Source organism: Phasianus colchicus, chromosome 2 (assembly GCF_987193195.1).
Source record: "Phasianus colchicus chromosome 2, bPhaCol1.hap1.1, whole genome shotgun sequence".
NCBI lineage: Eukaryota > Metazoa > Chordata > Aves > Galliformes > Phasianidae > Phasianus > Phasianus colchicus.
The window spans coordinates 38441037-38459740 of record NC_143437.1 but is presented as its reverse complement, the minus strand read 5'-3'; positions in this window follow the sequence as shown (position 1 = coordinate 38459740).

Below are 18704 nucleotides of genomic sequence, written 5' to 3'. Positions count from 1 at the left end.
TGCTCCACCCAGTCCTTCCTTTCCCCTTTACATACAACTGATCTCCTCCTAAGACCATGCTCAGCTTGGTTTAGGTCAGATGAAATCTCACAGAGCAAATATGTTTCCTACATGCAACAATCTGAATGCATTTCCTGCTTGGTGCTAGCTGGTATAAGTAGGACAAAAGAAACCATGTTTTATGTGTGGAGCCTGCAAGGAATTGATCATTTATTAATGAGTCATTGAGCATACAAAGAGCAAGCGTGCCAGCCAGGCTGGGTATGAGCCAGTATGAAAGCAGCACTCAGCTGTGGGTGTCATCTGAGGGAAAGCACGAAACCCAACCTCTATTGGGTGTACATTAGGAAGATCACTGATATTAAAATGGTGCTGAGTGTGTCTTCCATCCCCTTTCACCTTCTGGACCCCTGTTATCAGGTAAGCAAGCCAGATGGATGTGGTATTGTTAGGACAACAGATTTATTGTCTGGCTTCAGGCTGTCTTGATCAGTACATGGATGTGACAGGTAATCTGCAGAACCCCAGATGGACAAGTTGCTTTATGTAGTAATCCCTTTTCACGTCCTTTTCTTTCCCAAATAAACCATCTGCTTCTGTTTAATTTTTTCCCATCAGCCCCAGATTTGCTGTTTTGGTCTTAGTGACAGCCAGTAAGCCAGCATCTCCCCATCTCTTGAGACTTCTCCTGAAGAGTATTCCTAACACTCCTCTTTCACGATCTGGTATCTCCTCGTAGCTTTTCCAGTTTCTGCTTTGTTAGTGCACTCCCAGGTGTGGTCGGCTGGCTGCTTTTCCCTTCCATCATCTGCAGTGTTTGGCTATTTTCCACACTGCTCTCCTATGAATTCAGTCTTGGGTCAGGGCTGGCCATCTGTATGCATACCTTAACAGCTGATGCTTCCTCCTGAAAACTACAGAGCACAGACCCTTTCTGGTGTTGCTTTCAAAGATGCTAAAAAAATGCTGCTGTTTATTTGTTTTATCCTCTCTTTTTCCAAAAAGTAAGGCTGAGTGAAAGGAAAACAGGCAAAGAAGTACTGATCTCAATCTTCTGAATTTCATGAGCATTACACCAGTGTCTCACAAGCTGTCCACCTGGCGCAGTCTTGAAGCACCTTGCTTCAAGGTTTCACACATTGTAATTTTGTGGGGCTATTAAATACTTCCCTTCTTTTCTACATCAGACTTTGTAGTAAATATTTGCTTTTTTTTTTTTTAATTATTATTGGAAAAATAAGAACCCTTCAGGTGCTCAGCACCAAGTTTTCAGCACATCAGTGCCTGGGCTGTTCAGCTTTGTGCCTTGTGTGGCCTCACTTACTCTTTGTGCCCTGCCTTTGCTGCGAGCACAATTGTGCCTCATGCTGTCAGCGAACCGGCTGGGCACTCAGGGGCTGTTCAAGGCAGAATCAATTGTTTTGCTTTTCGATCTTGGCTACGGGATAAGAAAACCCACTCTCTTGACTTTCTGCCCAAGTCTGTAGCATCTCCAAATGTTGATTTACACTCTGATGTATTTGGGCTCAAGCGGTGCAGGAAGTGCTGGCAGAGCTGGGTGAGGTCCTGTGGGAGAGTCCAGCATTCTGGAAGTCTGGAAATAACGTTGCTTTTGCTAGTGAAATGATGCAGTTATGAGAGTGTTTTGAGCCTATGAGAGAGAGCTCCCTGGCACTGAAATGCTGGCATCAGGCAAAGAGTTGCCCACAAGCTTTTCCACCCCATACTGCGCTGCTGCCTCTATCACTACTTTGAGGCTGTGTGGCTCTCAGGAGCCATCAGAGTGGCCTTATTTTAAAATTAACATGGACAGCCACTTAGTAAGTGTGGCATAGTTACTTCTGCAAGCCATCAACAGAGCCATAAATAAAAAGCTTTTTCTGTATACCTGTGCCATTATTAGGAAGCATACAAGCATACATCCACGTTCACCTGGGTTCTTTCCAGGCTGACACATTACAGAGTCTGCCCCTTCCTTCCCCAGTGGTATTAGTCATGCTGCTGTGCCCATACAAAAGCTCACACCCCTCATTTTGCTGTGCAGACAAATCCTTTAATATATACCTTGTTGCATAGTGTAAGACTTATGAAAGCACTGAACACTTAAACATACAAATTACACAGCTAGGAATTGGGCTTCAAACCTGGAGGTTGTGCCAAGATGACGCAGTGCAGGGCTACAAGAGGGATGGAGTATGTAAATAGTGCAAATAATGGTGCAAATAATATCCATATGGTAAAATCCTTTGCAGTTCTCCCAGCACTACTATTTTGTCTGGTATACCTCAGTTAGTTCAAGCACCATACTGTGCCAAGCATACCTATTGTTATAGTTATAGAATTACCTTGTATTACAAATCTGTGTAATATAAGTCCTCTCAAAAGGAGAAATCCTGTCTGTCTGAAGCTGGTGCTGCAGTGAATGGATGGTCTGACATTTAAATTAATTTCTCTTGATCCTCCATCTATAAAAAGGAAGAGAAACCCAAAGTCCAGCATCCCTACATTGCCATGACAGTTAGCATACACCTATTTATGATATGTTCAGACCATGCACAGAAAAGTACAGTAAAAGCAACAATTCCCCATCATAAAAGAAGAGAAATACTGTGTGGTTAGACAAGGCAATGAAGGTGAGATAAAGCATTGGATAGCTGTACTGAGCGAGCTCCTGCTTCATTCAGTGTACAAATGGGCCCTGTAGAGAAAAGCAAAACAAAAGCAAAAAGGATCCTGTAATCCAATACATTGTTTGAACAAATTGCCTTTGTTGTGGTCTCCTAGGATCTGAATAGTTCAACCAGCATTACAAGACCATTAATGTCATAGGGTGTGCTTTATTATACTCATAATCTGAGAAGAGGGAAGGAGAAAACAGATTTGTCACAGGCGCGTTTGGCAGAAATTCTGTACAAAGGTACATGGTTGGGATGCCAGGAGATGGCCTGTCTTGAATTTATGGCACTTGCCCTAGGATTGTAGAACTGAACAAATGCCATGCAGTATGCTGCTTATTTGTCATAATGGTTAAAAAGAAGGATATAAATAATAGTGACATAGGCAAAGCAACAGCCTATCAGATCACAGAATCACAGAATGGCCAGGGTTGGAAGGGACCTCAAGGATCATGAATCTCCAAACCCCCTGCCACACGCAGAGCCACCAACCATCCCACCTAATGCTAGACCAGGCTGCCCAGGCCCCATCCAATCTGGCCTTGAACACCTCCAGGGACGGGGCATCCACAACCTCTCTGGGCAGCCTGTTCCAGCACCTCACCACTCTCTCTGTAAAGAATTTCCCCCTGACGTCCAACCTAAATCTCTCTTCCCTCAGCTTAAAACCATTTCCCCTGGTCCTGCTGTCAGATGGTGCACAGAGGGTGGTGATGCACTGGAACAGGTTGCCCAAGGAGGTTGTGGATGCCCCATCCCTGGAGACATTCAAGGCCAGGCTGGATGTGGCTCTGGGCAGCCTGGTCTGGTGGTTGGTGACCCTGCACATAGCAGGGGGGTTGAAACTAGATGATCGTTGTGGTTCTTTTCAACCCAGGCCATTCTATTATTCCATGAACAGGATTTTGGAAATAGAATTCATTGTGGGAAAGGTTGACAGAAGGCATAGGGGAAGGGGCAAGGAAGAGCTAGCCATGGGCCTGGTTTTACTTCCTCCTGTTTATCATTCAGCTACTCTACATAGTCAGCTTTACACAAAGCTCTCTTATACAGAGAGTCATCATCTTCTATCATTTGTGCTCAGCTAAGAGGATCTCCTTATCAGTTCAAGCCTTTCTGGCAAAAAAAAAAGAAAAAAGAAAAAAAGATAAAAAACATTCCCTGTTGATTATAGAGCAGTCTTCATTTTATCTGTCCAGAAGAACATGGTTTACAGTATGCAGGATATGAAAGTATTGTAAATAACTCAATATGATGGACACCAGTAGATGCCATATATTATCCTTACATGCTTTCTGCCTTACTTCATACAGTAGATGAGGTGCATCTACTGATAGACATGGAGAACTCCTACTGGAAGAAAAATGGAGGTGAAGACATGCATAATATAAAAAGCTGGAAATAAGTAGCCAGCAACTGTGCTCATGCAAATATAGTATATAAAAGTGGTGTGCGGAAATAGAATTTATAAATCTAATTAGCTCCTGAAAGAACAGTCTTCTGGGATCACAGAGTCTTGATTGCAAACTTCATTGTATTTGTCAAGTAGATGAATTTTCTAATGCCTTGAGTAAGAAAGCAGCCTGGGGTTCAAAAGCTCTAGACCACTTGTGGTTTTCAGAAGTCTAAATAGGCTCTTGAATTCCTAATGAAGATTTTGAATAACAAACTCTAATAAACAAGATGTTCTGTATAATAACATGGAAATTCTTGCATAAGTCCCTCTTCCACTGATGTGGAAAAAGAAATCCAGTAAAAACTGCATGCAAATAGTAGTCATAAAGTTTAACGTGCTGTGCTATCTATCATTTTCAGCTGGACCTAAATCTGAATCTATTGTGGAGTTGTGATTTCTTTTTACAAGTATACACTCTCCGTGCTAAAAAGGAAATTAAATGAGCCTCCAGTGAACCGCTGCCTGGTAGGAGGCAGAAGGGACTGTCACTTGGCACAGAACTACTTGCAGTAATCACCAACAAATTGGAAAGAGGAAGCATCTGGCTGAATGGGGTGACCTGCTGCCAGGGAGTGCTACCATATCCAGTCATAGGAAGGACCTTGAGAGGAGTTCCTTCGTATGCAGACAGGACCTGAATTGTAGTGGGCACATTCAAGTCTGATGACTACTGCCATAGTGCTATCACTATCAATAGCAAAGTGCATGCTTAGTCTCTAAATGTCTTGATTTTCCAAAACAAGATATTTCCATTGGCTCAGAATTTGTCTGTGTCTGTGAGATAGGATTGTCTCTAAAAATGTTCCAAATTTAACAACTAATTCCTGCAGCTACCTATAAGCAGGGCATGATGTCAATGCACCTTCATGGAGGAGCAGAACGTGATTCTGGTGTTAACTCGGAGCTGTGCTCAAAGGACAAACATGTTGAAAGGAAGCTGAAAGGGTGAAAAATGTGGCCAAAATAAAGGCTGCTAAATAACTCTTTTGCAATCTAAAAAAAAAGATTTCAGATCAATATGTACACAAGCATATATTTCATGTATACCTATTTACATGCATATATTTACATAGGTATATGAAAACATGTCATTGTTTATTAAGATATTTACATTATGGGAATAGAGACAGGGGAAGTATTCAGTCAAGGCTCAGGGCCAGACAAAATGGGGCTCCAAGCAACCCAATTGAGCTGTGGGACCCTGTTCTTGCAGGGTAGTTGGACTTGATGGCCTTTAAGGGCCCTTCCCTTCCAACTCAAACAGTTCTGTGATGATTCTATTATAAGATATTAAACTGACAGGTACAGATACAGCCCTGTTTTGTCTTCTGTAAACAGTAATTAATTGTAAAATAACAACAGTCTATTGTTGATTGATACTATGGACCAAAATAGGGATTGGGACCTGATTAATTAAGAGGCCCGTGTTTTGTGAGTGATAGGGAATCACCCAGAGCACTGCACCTCTCTGTGACAACAGAGCATTCGCCTGGCACTGAGTAAGAGGATGCGTAAGCAGGGTAGCGTCACATGAGCATGTTGTTTGTGAACAGGATAATAATACCACCCCCACAGGAATATAATGGCTTGCTTTAGGGCTAATACTTTTTCTCTGTGTGCTTTGTGCAAAAGGATGCAAGAAATTTTTTAACGGGAGGAAAAGATATCAAATTTAAGCTATTCACTTACTGCAGTTAAAGATTAGGAGGTAGCTTGATCACGATTCACATGCACGTGAATAAGAGATGGAGCTGAGTGTTTAGATGGAAAAACATCAGAAATAAACCTTCAGTGCTTTTCTGATAACCCATCACACCTCTACTATCCCTGCTCAGTTTGAATTCAGAGAATGTCCATACTTAACCTGAAATGTGGTCATCCAGATGAAAAGAGTGAGGGCCTGCAAATTAAAAAGGCCTCAAAACTGTATCTGCTCACTCGATTCAGTCTGCAGAAAGCAGACTGCCACAGTCTGGCAGAGCAGAGCAGCCAAATCCTCAGAAATAATATTGCAAAAGCAGCAATAGAGAAGAATCTGAAAGTGAAAGACTTTTCTGAGAAAAAGGATGATAAATTTGAAATAAGTCACTAACTCAAGAGGAAGTGGTTATTAAAAATGAGTCTACATGGCCAAGGCTGGCCGAGTGGGAGCTGAAAAATCCCCTACAGATATGCTGTTAAATTCTGTAACATCTGGATGAAGAAGCACTGCAAATGTGTTCCCTAACTGGAGCCTTATTTGTCAGGAAAGAGGATTACTACTATGCATATATTTAACTTGCCTTGACAAAACCAGCTTCTCTATTCAGTATTCAACCTTTCACACCCTTCTCAGTGCTTTTAGTGCAAAAATTCAAATAGCTTTTAAACCTGTAACAGTTAATACAGCTCTGGAAACTTGCCACAGAAATGTACCAGTACTGACCCTACACAATACATACTTCTTCCTACTCAGATGCAAGTAAGTTAAATCTAAGCAACACAAAAGATTGCGGTAGCTTATTTTCATTGAAAGTACACTATGTATATCTGGTGGATCTGACAGAAAGTTCTGTTTTTTGTCATGAAATATATATTTTTAGGCTCATTTTTAGGTGTTTCAGGCTCCAATTTTATCCTTTCAGCAGGTTTACAGCAGTCAGCATGATTACTTGTGGCAGGAATCATTTTTTCCCTGTACATAGATGTTTTCTGAAAGAATAGACCAGATTATCAGTCTTGTGTCATGTGAAAGTGCTAGCTATTCATTACACATTTTCAGGCTGATACATATGATCCAATGCTAATTAAGCCCCTGCAATCTCTGCTTCTGTGAAAAGTGACTCCCTGATGTTTCTTGCTGTCTTTCTTCTGCAATTATGGGAACTCAACAGGAATCAGCTTTTTCTCTTTCTTTTGCCTCACGTAATTTATATTCTTAACTTGCAAAATGATTATCCGCAGAACTGTCATGATCGCTCTGAAAATGGCACCTACCTCATGAATGCTTCAATTGCTTTGAAAATGGTGGCTATTGTTACTTCCTGCAATCTCAGAGCAGGTCTGAATGCACTAAACTTTGTCTAAATTTACTGGGCAGCTCTGTAGAAGTGTTTCATTCTCTGGAACCAGTGGTTTTCATTTGCAAATTTTAATGAGTCTGTGACCTCCTGCAGTATCGGCTTGCATCTCCTTGTAATACTAATAGGAGTTGCTTTGAGAGAGTAATGGCTTTGTAAGAGTATTTATGTGCAAGGATTTTCATGCAGCTATTGAATAAGTCTTCTGTGCTGCATTACCACCCACAATACCCAAATAAATACAGTTCAGTAAAGTGTTCCTGTTCAAATTGATTCCAACCTCATTTCCCTTTCATCCAATGGTAGTCAGGGTAGCCCACCACGTTTTAGATCTTCAGCCTCCTTTGTCCCTCCCCTCTATCTTAGCAACTATAGAAATCTGAGAGTGAAATGTTGCCATCTCAGTCTACATGAATATGTTATTTGTGAACAATTATTTAGAAGAGCTCAGGCAGCATGCAGTATAAGTCAAGATACATCTCTCTGATGTTTTGTAGAAGAACCTTAACAATTGTGTTAAATACACCTGCCAGTAAACTCTTATTGTGCTACTCCCAAAGTGGGGCCAGCAAGTAGCTAAAAACTGGGTGGCTGGGCTTATCACTCAGTCAGTGTGTCCACCAATACATTTGAACAAAACTTCCTGGCAAGCTCAATACTGCTGTATTTTCCCCCTATCAATGCATGGCAAAACAAGAAGTCTATATGCCAGTGTGCACTCAGACTTAGTGCATTCCTGGTATGATGCTGCAGTTGTTGCCGGAGCTGTTTTGTAGAACATCCAAGTTATTTCTCCCTTGGTGAGTTGAACTGATATTTTGATGCAGTGTTGGGTAGTTTTGTTGTTGGTTTTCTCTAGCATCTCCATGAAGGTCAAAATTGCTTCTTTCATTCTAACCTGGCACTGTTGTAACAGCCATTTACATGAACACACAATGCAATGACTGTGATCCTTTGCTTGCCATCCCAGATGAGCTACAAACTGTTAGCAATGGGCATTTCGTGTTTGGTAGATCAAGATCCAAGTGTGCTGGTGATGTAGTGGATGTATCCAGTAAGAGCCATCCCCCTGAGTCAAAACTACCCACATGCTGTACATTCTCATACATAAATTTGCTGCAGTGGGGATGAGGGAGGTGATCCTGCCCCTCTGCTCTGCCCTGGTGAGGCCACATCAGGAGCATTGTGTTCAGTTCTGGGCTCCCCAGTTCTACAAATACAGTGAAGTGCTGTAGAGGGTGCAGGGACCTGGAGCATCTCAAGTATGAGGAAAGACTGAGCAACCTTTGACTGTTCAGCCTAGAAAGGGAGGGCTAGGAAGAGATCTTATCAATGCTTATAAATATCTAAAGGGTGTGTATCAAGGGGGCAATGGGCGCAAACTGGAACACAGGAAGTTTTGTGTGAACGTGAGGAAAAACTTCTTTACTGTGAAGGTAACAGCATTGCAACAGGCTGCCCAGAGATGTTGCAGAATCTCCTTCTCTAAAGATAGTCAAAACTCACCTGGACACTTTCCTGTATAAGTTACAGTAGGGAGCTTTCTCTAACAGGAGGATTGAGCAAGATGATCTCCAGAGGTCCCTTCCCATCCCTATGTTCTATGATTCTATGAACCTCAATCAGGAGAAAAGGCCAGGTTCAGGGTGAAAAGACTCCTCTGACACCTGGCTACAAACAGCTTCTCTACAAGGCATAAGTGCTCCCCTTTATGAGTGCACTAGGCTCTGGCTCGTCTCTGTGTGCTGGATCAGTGTTTATAGTCCCATTTGCCACTTGAAAGATGCTGAGGAGACTGCACTGGGCAGTCTTGAGTGATCATAAGGTTCAAGGGAAACACACAAAAAGATTATATTGTCTATTATCTTGGAATTTACACAAAAGAGGAAAACTATTTTGGAATTAAGTCACATTAGTGTACTGGTATATATTTTGAGTATTAAAGAGCTTTTGCCATTGCCTTGTGGATGGTTATATTGCAGTTCTTTTCTCTCAGGATTATCAAATGTGCACTGAATGAACAACCAAGGAGGCACTGCATGATCTTGAAGAGGTAACAACCTTTATCGCACATGAGTTGCTAAGAGCATGAGTTGTTTGCAACATGACTCACTGATGTGGTTGCCTTGAAAATTCATACCTTCCAAGAAAAGGTATAAAGTTTCCAATACGTCTTTCACGAGTTGTATGTGACAATGCACATAGGTTAAAGCTCAGTCTCTTTGATAGTGCTTTCTTCAACTGCACAGACTTTGGGCAGCCAACTTAGCAATTTCAACAGCAGCACATTGGTATAGTTAGTTTGGCTTTTGTGTCTGTTTCTGCTAATCTCTTTATGAAGGTAAATTTTTCAATGCTGTAACTGTACAGCAATGCTATTTTAGACCTTTTTAAACTTGCCAGTAAAGTGAAATAACACCATGAATTTGTCTTCTCACCTGCATACTCTTAGTCATTGTTCCTAATCTGGCTTGAAAAACTACAGTCCGGGAAATTACATTTGATCTTGTGAATCTTAACCTAACTGAAATAATTAGAGTGATTCAAACGCTCAGACTTACACATCTACTGCATTTCAGGGCATCCTAGAAATACCTCCTTAGGCAGGCAGATGTGATTCAGATGTTCCAGGACACCTTGACCTCTCGATAGATCAAGGTCAGCTGAGGTACCTGTGGGCACTGCAACAATGCTATGCAATGTTTAACCAGCTACATTTCACTTTTTGTGTCCAGCTGAAATGCAAAAGTGCATTTTTTCATGAAAATTTTTTATGTATTTCTGTATGTATTTTATGCATTTCTGAAATTTTGAAAAATTTCAGTTCTTTGAAAGAGATTGGATTGCTGTAGTACAACACAAACATTTCAGAAATACGCTGTGATTGTTATGAAAACAAAATTGCCAGTATTGTCACCAGGTGCTTGTCAGTATTTCAGCTATTAATTTTAGCTGTTAATTTTTTTGGCTATATAAATTTTGAATTAAAGAATGACGGTGCTTACATTCAGTATTTGGGCCCAAAGAAACAAAGATAAAAAAGGAACTGTAAGCTCCAATCTGCCTGTTTAACCAGGTTCTTAGTCAACTTTCATGTCTCCTCCTGCTTTCCTGTCCTTAAAATAGGAACATTACCTCCTATTTGTTTAAAAGACACACTGGTGTTGGAAAGGTGAGGACTTCATTCAGGAATGTAGACAATGTAGGGTCTCAAACAGGCCTTTGAGAAAGCAGCAATTGGAAAAGCAACATAGGAAGTCAAGATCTTTACTTTCTGATTCAGGTTAAAGCTTACAGTAAAATTGTTCTGCCAGTGTATGCTGGTTTGACTCATGGGTTCTGTAAACCTACTTCACTCCCTGTATGTGCTGTTCAGTGGGGCTTAAAGCTCACTGCATCCAGTGAAGGTTGGAACAGAGCTATCCTAGAGGAAAAAAATAGTATCTGGCTATTTCTTCCCTCAGAGTATCATTTCAATAAAAACTACATTTAGGCATCCATATGCAACATGTCCATGTGACAGTGTCACAGTCAATCACTACGCAAACTCTTCCTATATTTCTGTGTTTGACTTGCAACAGTAACACTATCTGAATGCATCTTTCTAATAGCACTGAACCTACTGGTCCTGGAAAAGAGCTGAAGAAAATGAAACAAAGGCTACTCCTAAGGTTCGCTTGAGTTTTGCTGCAGGTCCCAGGCTAGATTAGAAAGACACTATTGTCTGAGGTGAAGAAAATAGCTGATGCCTATAGCAGCACCAGCATACTGCCTACGTCAACGTGGTCACATCCAAATTGATATTTTTGTGGCATTAGAGAGCTCTAACCCATAGGCCCTGCAGTCTTCATGCTTGTATCAATAGCCTGACTGTAAGACACGGCCTGAAGCAGTGATTGAGCACCTGGTGGGAAGGCAGGGCCAACCCAGGGGCACTCAGGTGCATGCAATGCACTGGAGAGACTGGAAGGAGGGACTGGAAGGAGTGGAGCCAGGATCCAGCCCTTCCCAGACCTCATGTAAGGGTTGGCAGTGGATATAAGGATATTTTCCTGGAGATCCCTGACTGCCTGCCTGATGCCTTCTAAAGGTAAGCAGCTCTTTTCCTTTATTTCTGCATCTATGGCTGCAGTATTTGGACTCATTCTCATCTGCAGTAGCCAAAGGCTTTGCCACCCTGCTATTTTTGTCCCCTTATTGCATTACAATGACAAAACATGCTGAAGGGCAGTCCTGAATTCAAATGGACCTCTGCGCACATTCTTTCCCCCATAAATGAGCTCCAAATCCAAGTATGGGTTTGGTGTGACCAGCTGATCTGCTTGAGGGAGCCCAGCACTATTTGCACCTCAGCATTGAGGCAAATAAGTCCCTGGATCACACCAAGCACGGATCATTAGAGCACACACTGCTGCATGAGGTGACTTGTGGCACTTCAGCTGTCTGTGGCAGAAGTGGTGATAGGCAAATGGTACTCTGGGCAGCATTAATCTGCCTTACCGTTGAGCTCGTCCTGTCTGACTCACCTGTCCTGTACTTCCCAGTTCCTTCAGCAGGTGCAGGAGCTGTTTCCAGTCCTTTTCCTCACATAACTACAGTTGGCTCCTTGAACATTCTCTGTCTCCTGTGAGCAAAGGAGGTCCTGCATAGAGCACTGGCTGTGAGCACACAGCACAGCCCTCAGTAACTCATGTCCATAAGCAAACCACAGGAAGGTTAAGTGGGCAATATTAATTTCCCCACTTGATTTCCAAATGCTTTCCTTTCCAACCCTCTATTTTTCTACACATTCTGGTGTAAAATCATCTTAGGTGCGATTTCTCACCTTCCCATACTGAGCACTCACTGCCACGTAAACAGCCCAAAATGTGAAATAAATTGTGCTTAATCGAAAAAATGAGATCTGCCCTGTGAGTCCACTGCTTCATCTATTCTTTTTCTTGCCTGGAGGGTTTACAGTGTCTTCAAACTCTTCTACCTCAGGAAGTACCATAAAGAAAGGTAACAGCACATATCCAGGTGTAATATTCTGCACCATAGGTAGGTGGTTACAATTATACTTCTAAATATCCTTTTGTCTTTACACAGACTCAAAATTAAATATTATTTTTATATGATAAAAGTCAGTGAAAACATGATACAAATACAGGCTTATGCAGGCATGAAATGACTGAATGAGTCATACGAGGCTCTCTTTGATAATAAGTAATCCTTTTTTTTTTTTTCCTGACTTCAGTCTGTCATAGCTCTTTAACTTCATCCTCCCTCAGATAATGCTATTTGAATAAAAGGTTGTTTTTTGAAAAGTCTTGTGACAAGGAAGAGTTATATTAAAATAACATGGTTCACGGTAAGGCAGCACACTCCTTTACTTTACATGTGATGTTGGCAATGAGAAGACCACAAGCTGGTCTTATACTTTGGAGTAGGGTGGTCTTGTGGCTTAAAAATCTCAGCGATTTTCTTGCTTATCCTTTAATGTAGAATAGCTCAGCTTGCTGCTCCATTGGGAACTGTTGAAAGTTTTGAGCCAGATCCCAACAAACTTCAGAAGAATGTGGATTGGGATGTTCTCTGTTTGGAAAGCAGCTGGGATACCCTTCCAAAGCATTTGCTTGGTCCAACATTCAGGTAGAACGGTCTTGAGGGAAAAAAAGTAAACCTTTCTCAAAGCAAATCAACTTAAAAAAAAAAGCAGTGAAAAGCAGGAGTGTCCTTTGGGAAGGACCCAGTACCTGGTCAAAGCAGCAGTAAGAAATGCTAAAGGAAATGATAAAGGTAATTTTTACTGCTCATAACGATATGTAGAGATACTTAACAGGTATTATTAGCACTTGGTCTTCATTTGCTCAACCTGTCACAGCCTGTCCCTTTAAAAAGCACAGTTTCTGATTCAGGCAGTGAGGAGTACTTGGCCATGTATACTGAACAGAGAATGCTTAAATACTTTTATGGATTCAAGTAAAAGTGAATAGCCATCTTTAAATAAAAAGACTGTTTTCTCAAGAAGTAGTTTTATTTCTGCCTATTTCCTAGGGTTTCCCTGGTACTTCAGCTTTCCATCAGTACCAACAGGAACACCTCATTATGCACAATCACTGTGAAGTTGTCCCTCCACTTCTCCATCTTACTTTTATTACCTAAAATAAAACATATTTATAGTGATGTTTCCCACACAAATTCTGCAGTGCATCTCTTTTAGAAGATGAGAAAATTTCACATGTTCCAGTTTAGTACAAACACTGGGGAAAAAATGTGATTCTTCAGCCTATTTTATGGATTCCAAGGTAAAAGATGCTGAATCTGAAAATTTGCAGTGGCTTCTTGCACACACTTTGGGATCTCTCTGTTCTGGGGCATTGCTGCTTACTATCTGATTTCAGAAACAACACCTTTTTGGATGTTTTGTGTTTCTGCATGTTTAATACACTTGATTAGGAATTATAAAAAAGGCAAAGTTGCATTAATATTCTATTAGGTCTTTTATGCAATGGTTTTGATCATATATATATATATATATATATATATAAAAAACTATTTTTGAATTAATATATATATTATATTATTATATATAATATTAATATATATTATATCACTATATAATATATATATTATATTTTATAATTCAAAAATAGTAATAAAAAACAGACCTGTGCTCTATCTTTTCCAGATCCCTGCAGGAGCAGAAGACAGGACAACAGCTTCAGGGTTGGAGGGCATCTGCCAGAGCTCTACTGCTCATCTGGGTCTTTGTAATAAGGAGAACTCTGTTTTCCCAGGTGAAATCTGCACATCCTCTGTAATGCCTTTGTCTTCCCTCTTGCATACTGTTACTTGACAAGCTCTCTACAGCAGTCAGCAGCATGTCTTTGCACAAAATGAGCATGTGTAACAAGAAGCCTTGGCCTGATCTTACAGTTTTGAGATGTGTGAGGGAAGGCAAGAAATGAAACCCTTAGATCATAAAATAGGTAGTTGAGGCTAGAATCAACTCTGGAGATATCTAGTCAGTCTGCCTGCTCAGCCATGGTCAGGCACAGCAGGTGGCCTGGGACCCTGTCCATTTTATCTTTTAAAATAAAAATCAGAATAGTCTCCAACATATAAATATATATAGGACAAGAGAAAATGGTTTCAAACTAAAAGAGGGAGATTGAGACTCAATATAAATAAGTTTTTTGCAATAAGGGTGGTGAGGCACTGGAACAGGCTGTCCAGAGAAGTGGTGGATTCTCTGTCGGTGGAGACATTCAGGGTCAGGCTGAATGGGGCTCTGAGCAGCCTGATCTTGCTGTAGGTGTTCCTGTTAGTATGTTGCAGGGGAGTTGGACTAGGTGACCTTTAAGGGTCCCTTCCAACTCAAACAGTTCTATGATTCTATGATAACGTGTATGTTTAATATAATTTTCATGGCTAAAATGCTTCAAAATGTTGCGGGTTTTAGGGAGAGTATCTTCCTAGTATTCTCAGAGCCAGTTCAGAGGGCAGGATATATACCAGACCTTGCCTGCAGTACGGCCCTACCAGGTGTCTGGGTTATCCTGTATGTCAAACTCATAGATTCACGTAGGTAACTGCACTGAGCCTTGATGTTTACACAGTAGTGGAGGGAGCCTTAGTATGCAGCTGATCTAGAAGTGGGATAGTTTAGTGCACCTTTTGCACTAAAGTTGCCTTAAAACAGGGGAAAAAAAAAAAATCTTTATTCTTTTAAAGTATTAAAAGAAATAGAAAGACTTAGCCCTCTGCTCTACAAACCGATTTCAGTGCAATGCAGAGACTGATTCTGAAAGACATTGATTCTTCCTGAAAGTGTGGAGGACCCCTTGAAAACAGCCAGTATGAAGGAGCTGCATTGTGTAATTTTCTGTTGTCAGAGCAATACAAAAGAATGTCAAAGTGTTCCTGGAAATGCAGGCAGTTAGTATATCACACTGACATAAAAATACATGTTCCTAAATGTTGGTATGAATGCATTTGTAAACAAGAAAGGTGATTGTTAAAACCTGTACTCTATGAAAGATACCGAAAGATACAATCTGGAATGTATAGAATGGTTTAGTTATGAAAGAATGTAATGAAAAAGACTAATCCCTTCTCCTATTTTTATAGGCATGTTTCAGAATACTCCTCTCATTCTTGGCTATAGTGGAGTGGGAAGGATTGGTTTGGGGTGTTGTAGGCATTGCAGAAATGTAAAAATGTCCAATTTTAGCTGTATTTAGTGTCAGTCAAAATGCTGTTTAGTCTTGGTTCTCCTTCAAGAGGGAAACAACAGTCCATTTTGTTCTTGTGGAACAGAAGGATGCTTTAAATTCCAAATACTGTGAGATTCAATAGAATTAATCCAAGAGATAAACCATCAAATTCCTCTGAAGACTTTATTGTTACTATAGAAACCTGCCTAAATGCAGAACCTCATTGTGAGATAAAAAGGAAGAATTTGCTCCATTAATCATCTTTGCTCTTCTATCATTATGTGCTGGATTGGGCTCTGGAAACCACAGCAGAGAGCTGTAGTGGTATGCAAGTGTCTCCTGCCCTCTCCGGAAGAAACAGATTAGTCAGGAGGCAAGTTCCTTATCAGAACTGGGGATAAGGGGACTTCTCTTTCAGCCACCAGGTCGTGTGTTACAGGAACTAAACACCAAAAAAGATCTGTCTTACCTTCCATTATTAGACAGCTGCAACTTCATTGATATCACTTCATGATTAGAAGTGTCAGCCTGAACCCGTTGTGAACTTAGAACACTAGCACAGCCCTATTTTCTTGCCTCCTCATCCAAAAGGGGCATTTGATGCTTCTTTAAGCAGTTATTCATTAGCTAGTGGATTGTGCTGTTGCAAGAGGTCAGTAGTATTGAAGAGAGAATCTAAAAAGTGGATGGACAATTTCATCACTAAAATTTTGACTGATGTGGGCACAGGCAAAAATGAAACTAAATGTTGTGTTTCAGGGAGCATGGCTGCTTCCCTCTGCTGCTCCGCTATTGTGCTCTGTCTTGTTTTTGAAGCATTGTATGTATACTTCCACCTTGAGTGTTGTATTTTCCCTAGACCATGAGAGGCAGATCTGTATGAAGATGGAACACCTCCAAGAGACAGAGCCTGGTCTATTATTACTCTTAAGAACCGCGTGTCAGTGGTCTAGGTAGAAAGTAAGAGAGTATGAGTCATGCTGCCAATCAAAATGGCAAAGCAAGAGTGTAACCTGGAATGGCATGGAGACATGCAGTGGTTTGTTTCTATCTCTCCATAGCAGCTTCCAGAAGTAAGGTCATGTCAAAATGAATATCAGCAGTACTGGCACTCATGGCATTCCTTGCTGAGGGCAAAGGCTTGCTTGCTGAGGTGACAGATGTGCTTTTTGGCAGAGACTTTTGTTTGGCTGGGGGCTGCTGGATTTGGGAGTCAGGGAGCTGGGAGCACTCAAAAATATGCTCTTTGAACTATTTGTTGAATTTGTTGCATGCTCTCTGCAAAGTAACACAGCAAACCTTGCATGAAGACAGGAAAAGACCTTTATGCACAGTTACTTGGGGCTGAGTTAGACAGGAGAGGGCGCTTACAATGACCATTTCCAACCTGGGGATCTCCCAGCTTTTCCAAGTTTCCAGGCCTATCATCCAGCCACATCCTCTCTACTCACATCGATGCCTTCACTTCAAAGATAACAGCACACAGATGTGTATCTGCACCGCTCTTCATCCAGCCACATCTACAGGCTGGCTGTGCAGGAGGCTGGGGTTCACCACAGACATGCTCAGTTGAGGACCATCACTGCCCTGGTCCCTAGTGTGTCACCTGCACATTGTCAGACAACGTAATGTTCCAGAGGGAGGCAAACGGAGCTGCTGACTCCTCTCAGCACACCCTGAAGAAGATAAAGGTAAGTAAAATTATGCAGAAGCTGATGTGATTTCAATCATAGTTAAGCTTTCTTGGGAAGATCTTTATTGGGTTTAATAAAAATTAAACCAGTAGACTGCTTGACAAACTATTGTAATAACTACGGAAGTTAATAAGAAAAACCTTCTCTATTGAGCTATTTCAAGAGCCCCAATTTAAAACTAGAGTTGGAAGGATGATTTAAGTTTGCCACAGATATTTAGTAGGCTCTAAGGATTTCTGCTATGGAGAAAGCCCATTAACTTTTTTATCAGGCTCTCTAGGAATCTTCCATAAATTGATTAACCTCCAGAACTGGATGTACACAACATTACCTATATTTCTTCTGAGAATAAGTTTATTTCCATCTTATTTCCATCCTAAAAGCTGTTTAGAAATCTACTGTCCTTTCTAGAAAAGGTATCAGAAATAAGGTTTCTGCCCAAATCATAACTAGTAGAGCAATCAGGAGTCACATACTATCCTTATTTTTAATAAAATTTCAAAGTATTAATATTCTAATATTTATGATTTTATAATAGAACTTTTTTCAAAGGCACAGATGTATGATGTTTTATGTGAATAATAAAAAAAACCTCTGTCAAGTTATAACATCAGAAATAATGAAGATGAAAACTGAAAAAAGGAATCCATTGATTTTCTTAGTGGGTGGTTTCTTGGAAGTTATGTTTCACACCAAGTTAAAACATGAGCCTTCTCATTTGCATTTTCTAATACATCTGGATTACAGTATTAATGAAAATTCTTTGGCTTTTTTCTTCCATGCAGACAGCTGAGCACTGTAGTCAATATTCTTTTCAGACTGTTTGTTAACAAAATAAATAAATTACTTAAATTATTTCACTGTGAAGAATTTCCTCCAAGCCTTGAATTGCTCTGCAACAGTTCTATGCCGTCATTTGATTTTGCAACATCCTTTGAAATAAATGGGAGTAGTTGAGCTGAGTGCTACCTTGTCACATCAGCCTCACCAGCCCTAGAGAAATCTTCCTGCATCCTGGTTGTTTTACCCTTCTTCTTATCTAAATGGCCAATTAAGAACAACTGCTTTAAAAAGGAGCTCTGAAAGCACATATGAGATGTTGATGAGGATGCTACATTTTGCCTTGGAGAGCCAGGAGTGAGAGGGATGGGCTGCTTAGAGAGAGTACTGAGGAAAGGTGTTTGGGTGTGGAATATAGGACAGTGGTCTGGGAGAAAGGCTGATTAATGTGATACTTGTGTGTAAGAAATGAATGTAACAAAATACGTGGCAGGGCCTTATGTGTGACCTCTTCGAGCACTGAGATTGGAATACTGGGTATCTGCCCTGGACAATTTAGATGAGTCTGAGCCCTTAGACAGGCTCCCTTGGGGGATGTTGCAAGAAGCTATGGGAAAAGCAAAGCTTTTTTAGATGATGAAAAAGGTGGAGGTGCTTGGAAGGGATGAAGTGTGATCACAGGTGGGAGGTTTCAGCTTTGGGTTCCTGCTCAGAAGCACCGTAATTGGAAGAGTTGTTTTAGCAAGCCACTAAATTGCTAACCTAGTGACTGGCTACTCCTCATCTCATTTTAAAAACCCTAAGTTAAAGCATGGAGCAAAAAGAGCCATTAGTCCATTTGG